General features: G+C 35.2%; 1 protein-coding gene and 1 pseudogene across 1 annotated transcript in view; one reads left to right on the top strand and one right to left on the bottom strand.

Annotated features, from left to right (window-relative positions):
- The window catches only part of CTNNA3 (catenin alpha 3), a 1,824,697-nt gene that overhangs the window by 297,027 nt on the left and 1,512,260 nt on the right, over nt 1-15,410 (bottom strand). The gene's annotated exons all lie outside the window — the stretch shown is intronic.
- LOC114214254 (U2 spliceosomal RNA) lies at nt 13,496-13,625 on the top strand (annotated as a pseudogene).

The raw sequence follows: 15,410 nt of genomic DNA, 5'->3' as shown, positions 1-15,410 counted from the left end.
AACACTTCAACCTTCACCACACCAAAGCTCTAAGGGGCTCCAGATACAGGACAGCAGATATGGGCAGCATCTGTGCAGAGATTATTTAGGGAGAGAGTCGTGCTGTGAGTAGCCCCTCCACACCAAAAGGGAAGAATGGGAAGGTGAAACCCGAGGAACTGAGGGCTACAACTTTCAATGCTGCACTGTGGTAAAGATTCCCAGGTAGTATTTGCATAATGTATTTATTAAAGTTTAGCTTTCTCTCAGGAAAATATCATTAAAACAAGAATGACAAGAGATTGGGCGCCTGGGTGGCTCAGTTGGTTGGGCGACTGCTTTCGACTCAGGTCATGATCCTGGAGTCCCGGGATCGAGTCCCACATCGGGCTCCCTGCTCAGCAGGGAGTCTGCTTCTCCCTCTGACCCTCTTCCCTCTCGTGCTCTCTATTTCTCATTCTCTCTCTCTCAAATAAATAAATAAAATCTTAAAAAAAAAAAGAATGACAAGAGATGTCCTTTTTGCCCTATGTTGTACAAATTGCTCCATTACAACCTATAAATGTATCATTTATCACAATCCTTTTGCAAATTTTTTATTAAAATAGCTTTCCTTTAATGCTTTTATGGGGTTTCTACTTATAACTTCATAGAATATTTAGATTACCTTTAAATAGACAAAATATACTTATTGTAATGTTAGGTATCCTCATATTTGCAAATGAAAAAAAGCAATCCTCATAAATTGTAATGCCCCATATAGTATTTCAAAAGTCTTTACTTGCTTTGGTGTATTTGATATAAATTACAGATTTAAAAATTTAAAAAACAAATAGTAGTTTATTCATATATCATGATAGCTAAGATAAATTAAGAAGCTATATCATTTATATGTCAGGGAAAACTTATAATATTGTACTAGTTCTTGAAATAGATATAAGATGATTTCCAGCATAATTTCATTATCTTATAATTGGGTATGAGCTAAGCTGATGAGGAGAAATATTGAAACATTTTGCAAACATCAGTAGTATTAACCCACCTTAGCCTCCTAAATCACTTCTGGACTCACCCATCACAGACCATGAACGAATTTAAGACTCCCAAATTTTTTAATTCAGAGCACTTCCAAGTGCCTATGGCTATAAGACACGTTTCGGGAAGAAAGAAGTGACTAAATGCCCAATTCACAATAATGGGTTTAACATGTAAGAAATGGCAGGCTACTGCTTTGCAAAGCACATTCTCTGCTTTGGCCCTTGGCCATATTTACCCAAATTTCTTAGAGGGATTTTTTTTCTCCCTTAGAATTGCTTCATGAAAGTGGAATTCAAGAAATTATTTTAAGAATCATTTAAAATGGGAAGTCAGCAGAAAGTGGGGTTTTGGTTGGTAGTAGCCAAAAACATTGTAAGGAGTATTGGAGGCTGTGTAATTTTGAAAGGATTGTGTTTCTATGCATTGTATTCAGTAGTCTACATGAACAAAAATGATAAGAAAAAAGCATTTAGCAGACTCTATTGCCAGGGATGCTGGCAGCCTGCCAAACATACAGAGGTAGCCCTATTCCACCTCTTTGACTGTCTTCAGAGTAACATTACCCTTCGCCTGCTAAATAAAAGAAAAGGTGCCCATTGAAATCTGCAGCATGAAGTTACACCTGCTTAAGTTATGCTTGTTTTCCCTTCATACAAAATATTTGTGTATCTGCTAGCAGGAGGTTAAATCCTTACCTGGCATATAAATTGTAGAAAATATCATGTTAATTGTTGACATGACAATAAAGACATAAAATCTTAGTTAAGTGTACTTCATTGTATTGTTTGTATCTGACAGTAAATTGGGATAGTTGCATTAAATTTATTTTTGCTGCATTTATATATACACATATGAAGAGAGAGAGAGAGGCAGAGTGGGGGGTGGGAGCATGCAGCCTGGAGAGTTCAAGACAATGTATTCTTCATGTTTCAGGAAGTAAGGGTTGCTTCCTGTCTCTTATTGTTTCTTATAACTGTTTGGTTAGGATAGTTTCTAAGTTTCTCTCACATTACTTATCTTTTAGGTATTTCAGGAAAGAGAGAAAGAGAATACATATCACCCAATTAGTGTATTTTCTGAACATAAAATGAGGAGAAAAGAGAAAGAAAATAGTGCTTCCTTCCGATTTTGTAATGGAACATATTAACCTTGTCTCTTTGGAACAAGAAGTCTATTTGTTTGAGGAACTGAGCAACCTCCTAGAAAGGAACTCATTCTCTGTGAAAAAGAAGTGATGTGCATAATCTGTCCAAAAATACAGGTTGGTTACCCGAGGATAGAGGAGATTCTCAGTATAGTGTGATGATTTCCCCTGAAGTACCCCCAGCCTGATTCCCTATAGACTTGTGACTCATGAGTGAATCTTTGAAAAAAGGGACACATTCTGTTGTTGTGGAGTATAATTCAATACTAGAAAAGAACAAAATGGAAGAAGGATCTCTTTCCAATGTGGCTTCAGTAACCAGTGGAATCTGATGTGCACAGAGTAATGGGCAACAAATGACAAGGTGAAGTAACCTATAGGAGGTGAGAGCACCTAGAAAATGTACCACAACTTCAGAATGGCTGAATGCATGGCTGCCATAATGAGCCAGTGCAGAACACAGAATGTTCATGAATAAATCTGAAGGGAAACAGTAGCAGAGGAAAATATAGGTGCTGGCATATTGAGTTACTGTTTATTCAATTATTAAGCCCACATAGGCAATGTGCTATGCCCTTTACAAACAAATATCTCATTTGATCCCCATAGTAAGCCTTTAACTTAGGTATTATAATTCCCATTTTGCACATGAGGCAAGTGATTATTTAAGAGCAGATGTTTTCGGGCGCCTGGGTGGCTCAGTCGGTTGAGCAACTGCCTTTGGCTCAGGTCATGATCCTGGAGTCCGGGGATCGAGTCCCGCATCCGGCTCCCTGCTCCGCAAGGAGTCTGCTTCTCCCTCTGACCATCTTCCCTCTCGTGTTCTCTATCTCTCATTCTCTCTCTGTCTCAAATAAATAAATAAAATCTTAAAAAAAATCTTTAGAATTACTCCAGCCAGCAACAAGGTAAAATCTTCAGAGAAGGTATGCCCGAACTTGATGAGAGGGCAAAGGAAAAGAATCTCCAAGGAAAAAGACCAGTCCAGATGCCCACAAAGAATCACTGAGAATCGGTGAATGTTCTAAGACTTGGTATCGTTTTCAGGTGATGATCCACAAACGACTCATTGATTTGCACAGTCCTTCTGAGACTGGTAAACAAATTACTTCCATCAGTATTGAGGAGGTTGAACTCACCACTGCTGACATTTAAATCAACCTTTTTAATAAATTGATTATCAGTTGTTTACAAAAATGAAATTCAAAATGAGAATATAATTTAAGGTCCAAGATAAAACACAATGAAATTACTAATGGTACCAAATAATTGAAATATGAATAACATAAGAGCTGGGACCAATAGTTTAGATAAGTATCAAAGGCTTATGTCATGGCTACACCCAAGAAGGAAAATCAACATTTCAAGAATCCCACCCCCAGATTATGGAGGGCACTTGTGATGAGCACTGGGTGTTGTATGTCAGTGATGAATCACTAAATTCTATTCCTGAAACCAATATTACACTATATGTTAACTAACTAGCAGTTAAATAAAATTTGAAACAAACAGACAAACAAAAAGAATGCCACCCCCTGGTAAGAATAACATAAGCTATAAGTTACCCATTGACAATTAAATTCTGGAAAGACTTCACTCTCCCCTTCTGCCCCTCCCACACCATCTCTTCACCCCTTTTTTGTACAGATTTGAAAAGTAGGAATGAAGCAAGGAAAGGTAAAATCTTAAGCCTCCTGAGCTTTCACTTTCAGGTGTTTTCTTTCTAGTCTCCGTGTGTAATTTTTGTCACCACAAATTATCCTAACAAATTAACTAGGATCTTCTAAACTAATAAAAAATGGTTAAGCAGTTTATCCACAGTTAATAGGTAACAGAGCTGGGATTTGAAGAATCATGCATTATTTTTTAACCTTTTATTTTGAAATAATTTTATATTTACAGGAAGTTGAAAGATAGTACAGAATGGTGCCATGCACCCTTTACCCTCTACCCCTCAATGGTTACATCACACATAATTACAGTATAATATCAATATGAGGGAATTGCCATTGGTGCAAAGTGTGTATGTACTTTCATGTCATTTTATCCCCTGTGTAGAGTCATGTAACCACCACCACAATCAAGGTACAGAACTATTCCATACCATAAAGGTTTCCTTCAGACTACCCTTTTAGAGTCACACCCACTCTCTCTCCTTGACTATCTCTAAATCCTGGTAACCATTAATCTGTTCTCCACTCTATATTTTTATTTCAAGAATCCTGTATAAGTGGAATCATACAGAATGTAACTTTTTAAGATTGACTTTTTGTCACTCAGGATAATGTCTTGAGGTTCATTCAAGTTGTTGCACCTATCAATATTCTGTTCCTTTTACGGACGAATAGTATTCCATGGTATGGGTAAATCACAGTTTGCTTAACCAATCACATGAACATTTTGATCATTTCTACTTTTTGACTATTACAAAAAGCTTCTATGAACAATTATGTATATATTTTTGCATAGACTTAAATGATCATTTCTCTGAAATAAATTTCCAGAATGTAATTGCGGGATAAGGTAAGTGTATATTTAGCATTATTTTTAAGAAATTGCCATTTTTTCCAGAATAGGGAGCCACATTTTAACCACTCTATTTTAGTGCTTCCTAAATTAAACAAGCCACGTCCACAGTAGCTGTGGTAGCCAGCTTCTAGTATGATCCCCAGTGATCCCTGCCTCCTCCTGGAATCTGTAAACTTGTGTCATCTCTCTCCACATTTTACTAAGAATGGAATGTATGGACAAGAGATTATGACAGAAGTAATGGTATATACTTCCAAGATTAGGTTTTTTTCTTTCTCTTTTGTCTCTCTCATTTTCTCATCATTTGTTCTCGAAGAAGCCATGTTGTGATAAGCCCTATGAGAGAAGCCCAGTGGTGAAGAACTGAAGCCTCCTTCCAAAACCACATAGAAGAGCTTAGAAGTGAATTCTTCAGCCCCATTTAGGTCTTCACAAGCTATAATCCTGCCTAATACCTTGACTAGGACCTTATGAGACACCCTAATCCGAACTCAACCAGCTAAGACACTCCAAGATTCCTAACACACACACACACACACACACACACACACACACACGATAATAAATATTGTTTTAAAAAGCTAAGTTTTGTGTGCTTCATTATGCAACCATAAATAGCAATTAAATATTTTGATATAAGAGATATAATGCTACAATGATAAGAACTTAAACTATGAGAGTGGATTTGAAAGTAGGTATGCCATATTGTGTGAGCTGAAAAAACTGCCGGGATTTTGAGATTAGGTTAGACAGAACTGTAGCTTCTCTTTTGTGTTTGTCTCTCTCTTCCTTTCTCTTTCTTTTTCTTATCACTTGCTGTGGGAAAAGACATGTTGTAAGTAACCCATATGGTAAAGGACTTAATCCTCCTGTCAACAGCAACATGAGTAATCTTAGAACCATATTCCTGAATCCCAATCAAGTCTTCATATACTCTAACTCTGGCCAACGCACTGACTGAAACCTAATGAGACAATCTAAACCAAAATCATCCAGCTAAATCATTGCAAGATTCCCGACTCACAGAAACTGTTAGATAATGAATGTATTTTCAAGCCATTAAGATCTGGGATAGTTTGTTATGCAGCGATAGACAACTACAATATGTAGTTACTCATAAGACTTAAGAATAAAGATAACCACAAATAGAGAAACATGGATAAGATTTACCAGATGCAGAAATAATTTGGGAAAATTCTATAAAATTGTCCACATTTTAAACACAGCTAAGACATCCATGATCTTGTCTCAGAAAGACATAATTAGATTGTGGTTATAATTTGGAGAATACATCTTTAACACACTGCAGTTTACCCTCTTTGAGTAAAACAAAAGGGGTCCTTAGTGTGTTTATTTCACTGTTCAGGAGAGCAAATATCTGACCAGGTAGTGTGAATTCACTGGGCCAGTGTTTCTTCCTATTGAGGGTAACATAAAACTGATGACACTAGATCATCCAACCAACTCTGGCTCTGTTCGCACATTCACTAAGCCACCTTCTAATTATAACCTGGCTCAGTGCACAAATTTTCCTAGAGGAAGACCAGTTCACTAGTTAGTTGGTATTATTTCTAAGCTACTTTCCTCCGTGACCAAAATCATAAATAAATATTCGGTAGAATTGTTTTCAATTTAAGTGTTTTGTGGCCATGTTAGCAAAAGCCAGCTACCATAATCCTGATCAATTTCTGGCTGCCCTGAAAAAAAATGATTTTGTTAATTTTTAAGTCCAAAGAACATGATAACTATACTCATCTTAACAACTAGTGAGTATGTCCTGGTCTCCATAAAGTCATCTCTGACTTATCTCACTCTAAATTCAATACTGCTATTATTAAATCTCACTGTGTCATTTATCTAACCAAACAGCACTTATTAATAGATTTCAGGAAAATTATGAACATAATTCCATTACATTTTTTTAAAGATTTTAATTTATTTATTTTGACAGAGAGAGACACAGCGAGAGAGGGAACACAAGCAGGGGGAGTGGGAGAGGGAGAAGCAGGCTTCCCGCGGAGCAGGGAGCTCGATGCGGAGCTCCATTCCAGGACCCAGGGATCATGACCTGAGCCGAAGGCAGGGGCTTAACAACTGAGCCACCCAGGCGCCCCAATTCCATTACATTTTTAATAAAATAGTTGAATGAATGAATGATAGGTCAGATAGATTTGTGAATCAAAGGAGACATTTTGAATATATTAACAAGGCAGCACAACAAGCCAGCTGGGGGGTGGGGGATAAAAAAAACAAAAACGAACAACACACCTTATGGCATAATGTTTAGTGTGGGTATGTGCTTCAATTTTGTCACCAAGCACAATTTTACAAAGACCTTGTATTTAGAATCAGTGCTTAAAGGCAATTATTTTGCATTTTGGGATTTTCCTTAAGAGAGACAGAAGGCCAGAGGCTTTTCTGGGTTGAGTACAAATTACAGAAGAAAGCCTTGCATTTTTTATGACCTAGGTTACTGTCCAGCCAATGGGTCATTGGACCTTTATTATTTTAATTAAAATTGGTTCACTTTGATGACATAAAATATATTGATTTGAGCTATTGTTTTCAGAGTCTTGAAAATTTTGCTAGAAAGTAGCAGTCTCCACCTTTCTCATAGTATCCATCAATTCTGTTTAGTCTCTTTCTTTTGGCCTGATTCCTTTTTTCTTCTTTGATTTTTACTTCCATATGACTTTTTCTTTTTATTCATGCTTCTTAGTAATTTTATGAAGATGACACTCTACCCCTGAGCAGTATATAGCCAGGAATCATAACTACTCTGTACCTGAAATATTTAGAAAAAACCCTTGCTCATTTAAAATGTCTACTCATTCCCTGCAATGTTAGTTATATATCTGCATCTTAGCTTCAATATATTTTAATTCAAACTCTGTCATTTGACCACGAGTCCAAAATGATCCTCTTATTTTTTGGTCTTTTTTTTTTCATTTATGTGTTTATTCATTTATTTAAAAATTACTGAGTGCTTACTGTGTATTAAAGAAGTTGGATTTAAAGGAAGAAGGGAAGAGAGGAAGGGAGGAAGGGAGAAAGAGAAAGAAAAGAGAAAGAGAAAGAGAAAGAGAAAGAGAAAGGAAAGAAGAAAGAAAGAAGAAAGAAAGAAAGAAAGAAAGAAAGAAAGAAAGAAAGAAAGAAAGAAAGAAAGAAAGAAAGAAAGAAGGAAAGAAAAAGAAAGAAAGAAAAAGAAATGGATCCTAACTCTCAAAGGTCCTGCAATCTAGCAGAAGGGCATGAAAACAAATAGTGCACTAAAATTCTATAGTGTTCATACAGCAGCAAATATTTCAAATTAAATTCATTATTTTCTAAATGGGTATTGTTTTCTAGACCAAGTTCATCTGGTCAAATGCCCCTGTTTTTTAAAGTTACTTGGTAATAACTGTCCTAACTTTATTATATTTTCTTGATTTGCTATATTTTGAGATGTACATAATTAGATATTTGGGTTATCATTCCTGCTTTCAGCTCTGAGATACCAAAAAAAAAAAATCTTTCATAAAATATCTGTAAATCCCTTAAGCTGACCTTTAGAACATCCCTGAAATGTATCTTTGGCTCACAATTTTTGTTTGTAATGTTTCTGGAGATTAGGAAAAATCAATATGAGCCAGGTAAAACAAGTAAGGAGTAAATATCTAAAGAATAATACCAAGTAGCCAAAAGGAAGTTAGCATTTTTTTGTATACTAGATACTGTGTTATTTATGAAAAGTAAGTATACATCCATATCATTTTATAGAAACTCTGGCACAAAATATATAGTAGAATTTATATTTTGGATTTTAGAAAACAAATGCATTTCTTTCTCTTTCCATTACATGAATAGTTCAACAACCAAAGTTATGATAATTCACATTAGATAGGATTAAAAAAAGAAAAAGACTCTCACTAACCTTGTAACACTTCACACAAGTTTTACCACCAAATGATTTACAAGAATAGGTTCTGCTTTTCAGAGGGTTTTTTGGATTTTACGATTGCCAAAAAGCAATTGTAAATCTTCATTTAATCTAATTTACAGGTGAAGAAGCTGAGGTTTATAAATTACCCAGCCTGTCGATTATTGGCCAGATATAAATGCCCAAGATTATCACATTAATATTTAGTAGGAGGTATTCAGTTCAACAAAGATTTATCCAGTGGAGATTCAGACTTAGACCTGCATAATTCATAGTCCATGCTTTTCCCACTACCCCAGGTAGTGTTAACTAGTACAAACTACTTTCTCCCCAAGGCTTGGTATTTGGAAATGTCATATAACACTTTTCTGCTTGCCATGATAATAATGTGTATTTCAACAATTTTATTCTAAAATATTTGCTTTTAAGTTAGGAATTTCTTTTCAATTTTTCTTACCACAAGGTGGGTATACAGGAGAGTCAAACACTGATGGCAATTCTCACCTGCTCAGTTATGCTTTAATGTAATTAAGAAAAGGATGTAATAAAAGACTTTACCTAAAGGTAACTAATATGTTTTCATTGAAGTCCTAAAATGTCTAACTCCAAAAGAGAAGACATGGCTCTCCTAAGATATAAGCTAACCATACTACGGCAGCAATTAAATGGTACTATACACTGAAATTTATAATCCTAATGGTTTTTCAAAAGCAGTGTACATTTGGTTCTTAACCATGATTTTATTTTCTGAATCTAACTCCATTTCAAAAAGCTTTTCCATATAATATTATGCAGCCATCAAAAGGAATGAGATCTTGCCATTTGCAACGACGTGGATGGAACTGGAGGGTGTTATGCTTAGTGAAATAAGTCAATCAGAGAAAGACATGTATCATATGACCTCACTGATATGAGGAATTCTTAATCTCAGGAACAAACAGTGTTACTGGAGGGGTTGGGGGTGGGAGGGATGGGGTGGCTGGGTGATAGACATTGGGGAGGGTATGTGCTGCGGTGAGCGCTGTGAATTGTGCAAGACTGTTGAATCTCAGTTCTGTACTTCTGAAACAAATAACGCAACATATTTTAAGAAAAAAGAAAAAGAAGAAGATAGCAGGAGAGGAAGAATGAAGGGGAGTAAGTCAGAGAGGGAGACGAACCAGGAGAGATGATGGACTCTGAAAAACAAACTGAGGGTTCTAGAGGGGAGGAGGGTAGAGGATGGGTTAGCCTGGTGATGGGTATTAAAGAGGGCACATTCTGCATGGAGCACTGGGTGTTATGAACAAACAATGAATCATGGAACACTACACCAAAACAAATGATGTAATATATGGTGATTAACATAACAATAAAAAATTTTTTAAAAAAGCTTTTCCATATAGAAAATTTCATAACGGACAAAACTCACAAGATTTAATGGATCATCAAATACTTTCCTTCATTTCTGATGAAGTCATTTGAAATGTCCTAATAGCCAGTAGTCATCCCCCTAAAACATTTTAGTGGGTGAGGGGATTCTCCCAAAATAGGAATGCTTAAGAATGTAACCTAACACAGGAACTTGACTTCTTGGCTCCTGATTTTAATGCTGTTTTCCCTCATTATATACTAAGATATATTCATACAATATAATTAGTGGTTTTAGTCACCACTCATTTCAAAGTAAAGGGCAAACAAAATTAAATGTCTGGAATGGGTATATATTTTAAATTAATAAAGTTACTTTATTTTATCCTCCCCTTCTACTAGAGAAGCTCACTGCAAAACTACAGTAAATAAACCAGCACTGATTATCCAATTATCCACAAATATGTGTATGATTTAGCTCTATTTGTAAGAATTCCAACAATGAGAAAGTTACGAGTTTCACAATTATCTGACAAAGCCCCCATTCTCTCTCTACTCCTCCTTACTCTCAGATTTCAAAAGACCAAATTAGCACTACTGAATAAATTATCTCAATGCTGCCTCTAAGTACATACAAACAGAAAATACGGTTTCACAGTCTAAACAGAGAAGGATCCAGGAAGATCAAAAGAAATATAGCCTGCAATGTGTGCTCATTACTGGATCATTTGAGGTTTTCAGAGTTACATCCTAATGAGAATGAGGACTTCCCCAAGGTTCAGATGAGATACCAATCCTGGCCAACACCTTGATTTCAGCCCAGTGAGACTGTGAACAGAGAAGCTAGCTAATTTGCACCCAGACTACCGACCCATGGAAATGGCAGGATAATAAATTTGTTTTGTTTTAAACTGTTAAACTTGTCATAATGTGTCATGCAGCAATAGACAATGAATACAATTTATCATGTTTATTCATTAGAAGATTCAGTATTGTAAAGATGTCAATTCTCAAGTCCGTCCAGAAACAGATTGGAATTTATACAGTCACTTGATTTCTGACAAAGTTGACCTTGAATTGAAGTGGAAAAGATGATTGATTTAATAATTGGTGATTAACAGATCTATAGGATAGCCACATGGTCTTGACCTTTATCTCACAATGTAGTTAAAAGTCAATTCCAGGTAAATTGTACATCTAAATATAAAAAGAAAAACAATAAAGTTCTATGCAATATCGTGACACTGAGTTTTGGCAATTACTTCTTAAACAAGAAAAAAGTCACTAACCATAAAGGAAAAGTCCAGTTGATATATTCAATTTTATTAAAATAAAAATTATTTCTCTCAAATAAGCCAACAAGTGAAAAGCAAATCACTGAGTGAAAGAAGACAAGCATAATACGTTTATCTCACCAATGAAAAGCATCTAGAATGTATAATAGTCTTACATCAATAAAAAATCAGACTATTCATTTAAAAAAATAGGTAAGAGTTTATAAGTATTTCACAAAATTGGTAATTCAAATGGTCAATAAATATTTGAAAAACTTTTCAAAATCCACATCCATCAAGGAAATGTCTATTAAAATGCAGTACCGCTAACATCGACTAGAATGGCTAAAATGGAAATGACTACTATCAAGTTTTGGCTAAAATGTGGAGCAACTTAAAAAGCAACTCGTGCAATTCTAGTGGATATAAAATTGGTATGAAACTTTAGAAACTGCCAATATCTTCTAAAACTGAATCCATCATACCTAATGACCTAGGACACTCCTAGGTATATAAATCCATTGGAAATATACTCACATATGTGCTAAAAGGTATGTATAAAGAATGTTCATAGTAGCATGGATAGTAATTGCCAAAAACTTAAAAGAGAATACTTTTTTCCAAGCATGAAAATGAATGAACCTAGCTAAACAAAAGGTCAGTTTTTGGATTTTACGATTGCCATAAAAGGTTGAATCTCACAAACCATTTTGAGTAAAACAAGCTTGTTGTAAAACTGTACATACTTGATTCCATTTATACAGACTTTAAAAAATGACAGACAAAACTAATTTATGGTGGTTATTATGAACTGAATGTCTGTGTCCCCCCTTCCCCCCATTTTATATACTGAAACCCTATCCCGCAATGTGATGGGAATAGGAGGCGGGGCCTTTGGGAGGTAATCAGCATTAGATGAGTTAATGAGAGCTACCTTCATGAATGGAATCAGTCTTTATGGAAATCATGAGAGAGCTTGCTGCTCTCTGCTCTCCACCATGTGAGGATACAAGAATCCAGCAGTCTGCAACCCCAAAGAGTGCTCTCACCAGAATTCGGCCATATGGGTACGCTGATCTCAGATTTTCAGCCTCTAGAACTATGAGAAATAAATTTCTGTCATTATAAACCACCTAGTCTACGGTGCTTTGTTAGAGCAGCCAGAACAGGCTGAGATAATAGTAGAAAATAATGGTTACTTTCTAGAAATTTAATGATTGGATGGGCACCCAGGCATGCCTCTGGCATATTGATGATATCCATTTCTTGATTTCATGGTGTTTTCACTTTGTAAAAAGTCAGGAAGCTGTACATCTGATTTTGCACTTCTTTGTATGTTACACTTCAATAAAATGTTTCTCAAATAACCCAAATAAATATATATATTTGTTATAAATCAGGAATGAATCAATAAGAATCCATGTCCCCTTATTAAATAGTAGGATTTCTTTCTCCAGTGCCCCCAACAGAGTTAAACAAACACATAAATACACGCACATACATATATACACATACCTGCCAAATATTGTTACATTAAAGAAACACTTATAAAGGATGACTGATAAATATTAATCTTTAAAGAACTTTCATTGTTGCTATGTACCCACATATATTTGTATATATAATCTATAGTTTCTTTGTCTGATGTAAAAGATAAGAATTTTATAATATTGTGTTAGGAGGGTTTGAGACTGACCTAAGTGAAATGGTAAACCTCTATATAATGACCTATATCCTTGAGGCTGGTAAAAAATATAGCAAGGGCAACTCATTATTTTGTGTGGTAATCGGCTTTTAAAATGGTTTCCTAGTATTTACATCTATGTGTGTTCCCCTTCTCTTGAGTGTAGGCTGAATCCAGTGAATTGTTTCTCATGAACAGAATACAGCAAAAGTGAGGTGTCACTTCCAAGACTAAGTTATAAAAGACAGTGATATGTTTACCTCACCTGTGCTCTCCATCTTCTCACTTAGTTCATTCTGATGAGGCATTTGCCATGTTGTGTGAGCTGCTCTTTGAAGTAGTGCACATGATAACAAACTAAAGGTAGACTGTCCAACAGAGCCCAACAACCTGAGAGGAACTGAATCCTGCAAATAACCATATGACTATCTAAATATTTGGTAATATTCAATCCTTACGATATCTTATTGGGTTAAGTGAGGGTGCATAACTTCTTCATTCTTAGAGAAAATGGCGTAAGGCAGTCTTCGTAAATTATATAGACTTTGTCAATCTAAAATCAGAACTATTCATAACCTATCGCTTCTCAGCCTTTTGGCTAAGATCAAGTGTAGAACTATTCATAACTTTCAATGAAAATGTAAAATTATCAGCAATAGGTTTTAATTTTTTTTTCTGAAGTAGTTCCCCCATCCCCACTCACTCTATGACAATTAATTCAGGTTTCAGAGAAAAAACACAGCAGACACAGAAAAAGTATTTTTGGGGGCACCTGGGTGGCTCAGTTGGTTAAGTGGCTGCCTTTGGCTCAGGTCATGATCCTGGGGTCCTGGGATAGAACCCCACATCCGGCTCCCTGCTCAGCGGAGGGCCTGCTTCTCCCTCTCCTTCTGCCTGCCACTCTGCCTACTTGTGCTCTCTGTCGAATAAATAAATAAAATCTTAAAAAAAAAAGTATTTTTCTAGGTTTATCTTTCTAACATACTTGTGCTCATTTAGAGTTTGTTCAGCTGTCGATTTTAAAAGTTCATTTCCTCATGCATAATGGTTACATATAGTTGACAAGAACCTCAAAAACCTAATCTATTTCCATAATTACAAAAACAGGAAAGAGGTTTTATATTCAACCAATGTATGTATGTATGGGATCAGTGAGTCTTCCTCTATTACCAATAGAAAAGTGATTTACAATACTAGCAAAGGCTTGTGTCTACACAATTTTCCTATAAAATTCTGTAGCTTGCTACTTGAATTTTTAAGGAAATTGTTGCATTTTGTAAGAATCAAAACACAATTGTTAGGATCAAGCAATGACTTATATGACATAGTTGGCATATTTTATTAAGTCTATCTTCTCTAGATGGAATACTAACTATTGAATACAGGATATACCTTTCTTTGCCATTTGAAGACATTATCAGCCTCATAGTCAACATCTGTTTCATAATTTTCTCAAAATAGCATTTTCTTGAGATCAATAATAAATTTTTTGTGACAGAAAAAAAGGTATGAATATATAGTATTACAGATGCAGCAATTATCTACAGTACTTGTAATCTAGGACTTGCCTGATAGGGCTATCTAAAATTCTTCTTCTTTTTTTTAAATTTTTTATATTTATATTTCTGGTGGCGAAGAATTCATATTTTATAACAGTGAGGGAACACCATCCCAAAATGCTAATGGGATGGTTTCATCATTCAAGTTCTAGACCCAGGGTCCCTGCAACAAAAGGGGGCCTATGAAGGTGTTTGGCTAGTCTATACAACTGGCCAAAGAAGGATCACCTTCATATGTGTGAAATATAAAGCTAAAATAGTATGAGCTGGCTAGTTTAGAAAGCAGCAATAAATGAGGCTTTGGGTGGAAAAGCCTAAATGGGGGGGCGGGGACAGAGATCAGAGAATAATATGTATAATCTGATCCCTTTTTGGAATACTAAATGATTTAAAAACATATATTTGCATACATCTACAAGGAAAATGAAAGAATACATAGTAGTTATCTCTGGATAATAAGACAACTAACACTTTTGTTCGTTTCTCTTTCTGTTCTTTTTAATGTTCCTATTATAAATATGCATTTTAATTGCATATTTTCAAAAATATTGTTTATTTTAAGACACCATAAAATAAGCATTCATTTTTTCCACTGTGAAAAATACTTTGGTAGAGGTCAGTATTACATTGATGAGTAAGATAAATATGGTTTTTATTCAGGAGGAGCTTATGGTTTAATAGAAATGATACAGAATCAACAAAGAAAATCTAATAATACATAATAAGTACATGATAAGTTAGATACAGAATTTTATGAGAGCATTATTAAGGGAAACTAACAGAGTCCAAGAGCTAACCTATAGCAAAGGAAAATAAATAACTATAATTATAAGAAATTCTTTAATAATGGCAATTTTCATTAATAATATTTCACTTCAATTCTAAAATATAAAGTATACTTATATTCTGTTTCAACTTTTTATTCCCTTAACCC

The sequence above is a fragment of the Eumetopias jubatus genome, unplaced genomic scaffold (genome assembly GCF_037043125.1).
Source record: "Eumetopias jubatus isolate StellerSeaLion01/CBP00866 unplaced genomic scaffold, mEumJub1_p1.0 scaffold_17, whole genome shotgun sequence".
In the NCBI taxonomy this organism is placed as follows: domain Eukaryota; kingdom Metazoa; phylum Chordata; class Mammalia; order Carnivora; family Otariidae; genus Eumetopias; species Eumetopias jubatus.
The sequence above is the reverse complement of the archived record's forward strand: the minus strand, read 5'-3'. Positions and strand labels throughout refer to the sequence as shown.